We start from the raw sequence: 8,056 nt of genomic DNA on the forward strand, positions 1-8,056 counted from the left end.
AACCCAACATTGATGTGACGTCAAGACTCAACGTTGGTTAGACGTTGAAATATGGTTAGTAATCAAAGTCAGATATTACTCAAAAATTAACGTCAGGATGACGTCAAACTCCAACGTTGTGTAGATGTTGATTTTTAGTTGGAAATGAAAATCAGGTTGACGTCTAAACCCAACATTGATGTGACGTCAAGACTCAACGTTGGTTAGACGTTGAAATATGGTTAGTAATCAACGTCAGATATTACTCAAAAATTAATGTCAGGATGACGTCAAACTCCAACGTTGTGTAGATGTTGATTTTTAGTTGGAAATGAAAATCGGGTTGACGTCTAAACCCAACATTGATGTGACGTCAAGACTCAACGTTGGTTAGACGTTGAAATATGGTTAGTAATCAAAGTCAGATATTACTCAAAAATTTACGTCAGGATGACGTCAAACTCCAACGTTGTGTAGATGTTGATTTTTAGTTGGAAATGAAAATCGGGTTGACGTCTAAACCCAACATTGATGTGACGTCAAGACTCAACGTTGGTTAGACGTTGAAATATGGTTAGTAATCAAAGGCAGATATTACTCAAAAATTTACGTCAGGATGACGTCAAACTCCAATGTTGTGTAGATGTTGATTTTTAGTTGGAAATGAAAATCGGGATGACATCTAAACCCAACATTGATGTGACATCAAGAACCAACATTGGTTAGACGTTGAAGTATGTTTAGTAATCAAAGTCAGATATTACTCAAAATTTAACGTCAGGATGATGTCATGCTCCAATGTTGTATAGATGTTGAATTTTAGTTGGAAATGAAAATTCGGGTTGACGTCAAATCCCAACATTGGTGTGACATCAAGACTCAATGTAGTTTAGACATTGAATTATGGTTAGTAATCAAAGTCAGATATTACTCAAAAATTAACATTTGGGTGACGTCAAGCTCCAATGTTGTTTTAGTTTTAATGAAAATCGGGTCGACGTCTAAACCCAACACTGGTGTGACATAGAGCCTCAACACTACCGTATTTCACATTTACAGCATACTACTGTAATTAAATAATACAATACTTTACTGTAAAAACTGATTTACAGTAAATAACTGTCAGCTGAGCTCCCAGACAATTACTGTATTTTTACAGGAACATTAATGTATTTCAACTTTACAAAATACTACTGTAAATGAATAAAACTTAACTGTAAATATTGGGATTTACAGTAAATACCTGGCAACAGAGTTTCCAGCCAATTACTGCATTTGTACAGGAACAAGATTGTATTTAAAATTTACAGAATACTACTGTAATTGCATAATACAATGTTTTACTCTAAATATTTAAATGTACAGTAATATTTTCAGCAGAATTGCCAGCCATTTACTGCCTTTTTTCAGAAACAATACCTTTTTACAGAGGAACACTAATTACAAACAGTTTCTAAATTACATTCAATTCTTTATATATACACTGAACAATACCAGCATGTAATATTTTTGTATTAAGATTATAGTGTTACTATTAAAAAAAAAAATCAAGTCTGCCAAGCATGAATACTTTAAAAATACTATAACCATAACATACACAAAAGAAGTCCAAATCTACATTCAGAATTAAAATCAGTAACACGCTTTATTAAAACTGAATATATGCAAAATGTGGACAAATTTCAAGTACTACATAACATGTTCAAATCATTTATTTTTTTACTTGAACTTAATATTTTTGCCCCTTATGATATTTGCTTTTTTTTTTTTCCTAACCAAAAATACTTCACAATATCCAATTACATTATTGCCTTGATGAATTACAAGAAAGGTGCCCAAATCTTTATAGTAAAACATTACTTTATATCACATGACTTTTGATCTTACCAGACAACACAAATAGTGACCGTAAAACATCATGAAAAATGTAATAAAAAATATGTAATCTGGATTGCTAAAACTTTGTATTTCAAATATCATCAGTGAACCCAACATGTTACTGACTTAGAGTCAGTTTTGTGTTGAACATGACCCTTTAAATACAAACCGGATTCCAAAAAAGTTGGGACACTAAACAAATTGTGAATAAAAATTGAATGCAATGATTTGGAGGTGCCAACATCTAATATTTTATTCAGAATATAACACAAATCACAGATCAAAAGTTTAAACTGAGATAATGTATCATTTTAAGGGAAAAATATGTTGTTTCAAAATTTCATGGCATCAACAAATCCCAAAAAAGTTGGGACAAGGCCATTTTTTACCACTGTGTGGCATCCCCCCTTCTTCTTACAACACTCAAAAGATGTCTGGGGACAGAGGAGACCAGTTTCTCAAGTTTAGAAATAGGAATGCTCTCCCATTCATGTCTAATACAGGCCTCTTGGGCCTTCTTTGTCACACCTTCCTCTTTATGATGCGCCAAATGCTCTCTATAGGTGAAAGATCTGGACTGCAGGCTGGCCATTTCAGTACCCGGATCCTTCTCCTACGTAGCCATGATGATGTGATTGCTGCAGAATGTGGTCTGGCGTTATCTTGTTGAAAAATGCAGGGTCTTCCCTGAAAGAGATGACGTCTAGATGGGAGCATATGTTTTGAGCATATGTTTTGAACATATGTTTTGAACCTGAACATAGTTCTCTGCATTAATGGTGCCTTTTCAGACACGCAAGCTGCCCATGCCACAAGCACTCATGCAACCCCATACCATCAGTGATGCAGGCTTCTGAACGGAGCGTTGATAACAACTTGGGTTATCCTTGTCCTCTCTGGTCCGGATGACATGGCGTCCCAGTGTTCCATAAAGAACTTCAAATCGTGACTCATCTGACCACAGAACAGTCTTCCATTTTGCCACACTCCATTTTAAAAGACCCCTGGCCCAGTGCAGATGTCTGAGCTTGTGGAGCTTGCTTAGAAATGGCTTCCTCTTTGCACTGTAGAGTTTCAGCTGGCAACGGCGGATGGCACGGTGGATTGTGTTCACTGACAATGCTCTCTGGAAGTATTTCTGAGCCCATTCTTTTATTTCCTTGACAGTGGCATTCCTGTTCAAGGTGCAGTGATGTTTAAGGGCCCGGAGATCACAAGGATCCAGTAGAGTTTTATGGCCTTGACCCTTATGCACAGAAATTGTTCCAGATTCTCTGAATCTTTTGATGATGTTATGCACGGTTGATGATAACTTAAAAATCTTTGCTTTTTTACGCTGGGTAACACCATTCTGGTATCGCTGCACAACAAACATCTTTCTGCGCAACAATGGTGGAATTGGTGATCCTCTTACCATCTTGGCTTCAGAGAGACACTGACACCCTGAGAAGCTCTTTTTATACCCAAGCATGTTGTCAATTGACCTAATTATTGTTAATTGGTCTTCCAGCTGTTCGTTATATGCTCAATTTCCTCCTTTTTGCCACTTATTGCTACTTGTCCCAACTTTGTTGGGATTTGTTGACACTGTGAAATTTTGAATGAACATATATTTTTTTTAAATGTTACATTTACTCAGATTAAACTTTTGATCTGTCATCTATGTTCTATTAAAAATAAAATATTGACATTTGCCATCTCCACATCATTGCATTCAGTTTTTATTCACAATTTGTTTAGTGTCCCAACTTTTTTGGAATCCGGTTTGTAAATAAAATTTAATTCAAAGTCCATCAGTTTCTTTAAAGCAAGGATACACACGGATGCATGGTCCGGGACTTCTTGGTTGCTCTCTACTTTGACCACCCCTGGGGATTTGTACCAATGAGGCGTCTAAAAAAATAATAATTCCACAGTTAGTAACATAGCATGTGGAAATAAAGGTACAAAAAAGTTGCAATAAAAATTTTGTACACAAGAGGATACAGTAAGGGGAAGATCAGATGACATCATGGGCAAGACAATTTTTAAAACTAAACATAGCACAAAAATAAGGATATTTTTGTTTGGTAGATTATATCTTTGTTGTAACAATGTTTCTTGGCAATAAATCTTATACTGTTGTAATCATGTTAATTTCCCTTTGAAATGGTGCCATATTTATAAGGAACATGCATTTGTGGGATGAGCAGTAGAAATGAGTATGTGGGTTGTGCCAATGAAACATTAGCCCAATCCTCTCTGCCGATGCCAAAGAGCTTATTCTGCCATTGACTCGTTTGGTGAGTTGTGACTGGCTGACTGAAGTTTGAAGAAACAAGACATATTGGCAATTTAACAATGTATTCTTTTAACAAATAGGAGCTTCAGTAGCGTGTGGAAGAACCATAAACAGCCAAAACAGCCCAGGACTTTCTCTTCATGATGGTCACCATCCTGGTTACACACTGCTGGTCACACATGTGGTTGTGTTGGTCACTGTGGCATGAACAGCACTCCCAAGCTGATCCCACAAGTGTTCATTGAGGTTGAGGTCAGGAGCTAGCAGGCCATTCCATCCTCTCCACTACCAAATTCTGGAGGTAGTCTCTGATAAACACCGCTCTGTGGGGCAAGTGTTGTCATTTTGGAGGTTAGAGTTTGGTCCCAGACTGTGGAGATATCGGATTGCCACTGGTTGTAGAATTTCATCTCAATATCTTTTTCTGCATTGAGATTGCTTGCAATGACGATAAACCTCATTTTTCAAGTGAAGGAGATGCCACATCACACCATCACACAAAATAAGCTGTTTGGCACTGGCAGTGAGTATTTGACAAATTTTTCACTGGTGCAATCCACATACTCAGCTCAACTGTTCATCTCACAAAAGCATGTTTCTTACAAATGTAGCACCATTTAAAAGAGAAATTAACAGTAATGGTATAAGGTTTATTGGCAAGAAGCACTGTTACAACAAAGAAATAATCAACCAGACAAAAATTTTCTTACTTTTTGTGCTATGTTTATTTTTATTTTTCTGCAAGTAATCAGAGCAAATGAGTGAGGTAAAGGGTGAATTACATTAATAATTACAGTTAGATAATGCAGCATGTCCTATTTGGTGCTAAAAATAAACACTAATACTTTGACATTGTATTTTGTTATGGCTTTCATAATGTCATTTCATATCATATATCTCCACTTCTTTTAGGCATATCGAGATATGAATTTTTGGTCATATCGCCCAGCCCTAGTTGTCGCTTGCTCATACTTTTTGTAGTGAAGACTGAGGATAGATATTAATACGAACTCAACAAAACCATTTTTTTCAAAAGTACTGCAATTTCAATTTGATACCTGATCTAAAAGTCATGTATACTGATATGCTATGCAATATTTCAATGTATCATAGTAATCAGAAAATCCTGTATTTGACCTTTAATTTCACATATCAAAAGCACAAATTTCAACTGCATCAAATAATTCCCACAATGACCCTGATTAGAATTAAATGGTTGCAACAGATGAATGAATGACAGTAAACAGTAACTGCCCTTCATAATAATTTCATAAAGAATTATCCAACAGAAACGGGTCAAAATATTAAAAAGCAATTACCTTCAGATAATTTTAGAATTTTTTAATCCATTTTCATACATGGGGTTTCTGCATCAGTAAAGTTATCATATTTCAAGGTTTTTATATATAATAATACTTTTAATTACAGGTAAGATAACATTAAATAGAGGCTAGTTTAATTCAGAGAAGGAAGTAAACAAGTAGAGAGAGAGAAAGAAAGAAATTTCCTGTCGATATTGGAAATTGAAATTTTAGTACAAGGTGAAGGCTGCCTTTCCAGAAATTAATGGAGGCTTGAGCAAACATAGGTCACTTTTCCTTCCACTGTCAGCAAATATCTTGCATTGGTCAAAAATTCCACTGTAATTAATTCAAATGTTAAACTTTTGTCATTCTGGAGTATCTTGCAATTATATATACATACCCAGAATAAACATCTGAGGACTCACAAGCAGGTTAAGGGTTTCAAAATCAGCAACTGTGGCACTTGCCTAAATGATGAGAATATAAATTATTTTAAGTCTTCAACATTTACCATTGCAGTTTTCAATGACATGTCAAATTAAAACCTATATGATATAGCCTAGGTCTAGTTTCAGTTTTCCTGTTTTAATGATACCTGTAAATGTGAGCCTTAAATGCAGCCAACTTCCTGAAAATCATGGCACGACGAGACTCTCCACATTTAAAACATATAGTACAGAGAAATAAGATGTCATTTCATATGCATTACAAAAACCAACACACTACATTTGTGATCACAGAACTGGTAGCCAACATTTAGTATTTAGACACTTTAAATGCAATACTCTTAAACTCTGATAAACAATTAAAATGTACACTCTATATAAACTAAATAACAAAAATGGGAGTCTCAAATCAGATTTGGAATGGTATGGAGCCCCTAAAGGGACTGGGGGAAAAATTAAAAAAAGACTATTGATTTTGTGTTCCCTTGCAAACATTATTGCATTACCTCGCAAATACATTGCGCTCCTTTGCAAATGTTTTATGATACACAATTGTCTTTGTTACGGAGCCCCTAAAGGGACTGGGGAAAAAAAGACTTTGGCGTTCCTTCGCAAACACAATTGCGTTACCTCGCAAATACTTTGTGGGCTCCGTAGTACTGTGCTTGCTGTTGATTATGTGCTTGCTGTGCGTGTCAGGTGAACTATGGAGCAGCTCGTTGAAATTTACTTTGATCTTGGACTGAAATATAAAGACATAGCTTTTCTTCTCAACAGAGAACATGGATATGTTATTGGGGAGCGCCAACTGAAACGTTTGATGCTGTGTTGTTAATTGCTTAGCAATGAGGATGAGAGAATTTAAAGTGCAAGCGCATGGACAAAGGTTACGTGAACAGTATAGAGATACTGACAATGAACACAGTTTCCAATCAGTGGGAGAGAAAGGAGAGTGAACGCCTAAATAAATGTGTAGCTATTGGTAGTGTACAGGAGTAATGTGTGTGTGTGTGTGTGTAAACGTCAGTCTGAAAAGGGTATCCTGTTTTTACTGCAGCTTTATTTAAAAAAAAAAAAAAAAAAAAAACATTTTTCAGATAAAACGAAATGCATGGTGTAGCGACCGGCTCTAGCTCCACAGCCGTGTCTGGAGTCAGCGCGCTGAGCCACGTCTCTGTAAAAATTAGTCCGCAGTGTGCCCTGAGATCTCTGTGTGTTGCGCCTTACACCCTCCATCTTGTTATTGAAGGACCTGATTTTTAAGAGTGTTTGCTTGGTAAAGGTTTTTCGTTAACATTCTTAGCTTGACCCCTACCCCAGTCAATAACAATTAAAAAAAAAAACATAGCCGTCCACACTTTTTCTTTCTTTCATGAAGCAGCCTAAGTCTCATACACCTGTTACTATGGAAATATGGCGTTCTGACTAGAACTTTCAGGATGCTACATAACATATATAAACCTGTTGCTGACAACTTCTGATGTTAGGCAGTTCCTTACAGATGTATACAGATGTCGCACTGGCAACAAAACTGTGTGTTAGTAGAGATAAATAAATACATATATATCTGTTTCAAGTGGCTGGATTTCACTGGAAACTGCAGTGTCCTGATGTGTTGACTGAGCCACAAAGACAATTGTGTATCATAAAACATTTGCAAAGGAGCGCAATGTATTTGCGAGGGAACGCAATTGTGTTTGCAAGGGAACGCAAAATCAATAGTCTTTTTTTTTTCTTCCCCCCAGTCCCTTTAGGGGCTCCGTAGAATGGAGCTCAAAATTCTGCAGCAAAATACAGTAGCCTATAATTCTCAACACAGCACAAAGTAAAATCTATTTCACTCCCCCCATCTTGCACCTCATTCACACCTGACACTCCAAATATATATTAGCTAATAATCTGGAATGGAGTTTGTCTGTAGCTAACATTACATGTTTACAATGTCTACAACATCTACGTTTACAATTCTCTGTTATAATGAACGTAGCTAATTTTACCAAACTGACCAATATCAATGACCAGAATCCCTGTCCATCTCTATGTTTATATTTCCCTCCGTTCTCTTCTTTAAAAAGTATTACTCTGCTAACTAAAACTCGAATAGTACCCGCAAGAAGCCCAAAACTGGACTTTGAGTTTACAATTGTTTATCGTTCTCTACTACGCTA

General features: G+C 36.2%; 1 long non-coding RNA gene across 1 annotated transcript; it reads right to left on the reverse strand.

The window, feature by feature from the left end:
* Positions 1–1,657: 1,657 nt before the first annotated feature.
* On the reverse strand, positions 1,658–7,557 carry LOC136675947 (uncharacterized). The gene is made up of 3 exons (XR_010796231.1): positions 6,038–7,557; positions 5,843–5,909; positions 1,658–3,750 (listed from the first exon to the last, which is right to left on the reverse strand). It is a non-coding gene; the product is annotated as an uncharacterized lncRNA (long non-coding RNA).
* Positions 7,558–8,056: the final 499 nt, after the last annotated feature.

This window comes from Hoplias malabaricus, chromosome X1 (assembly GCF_029633855.1).
Source record: "Hoplias malabaricus isolate fHopMal1 chromosome X1, fHopMal1.hap1, whole genome shotgun sequence".
NCBI lineage: Eukaryota > Metazoa > Chordata > Actinopteri > Characiformes > Erythrinidae > Hoplias > Hoplias malabaricus.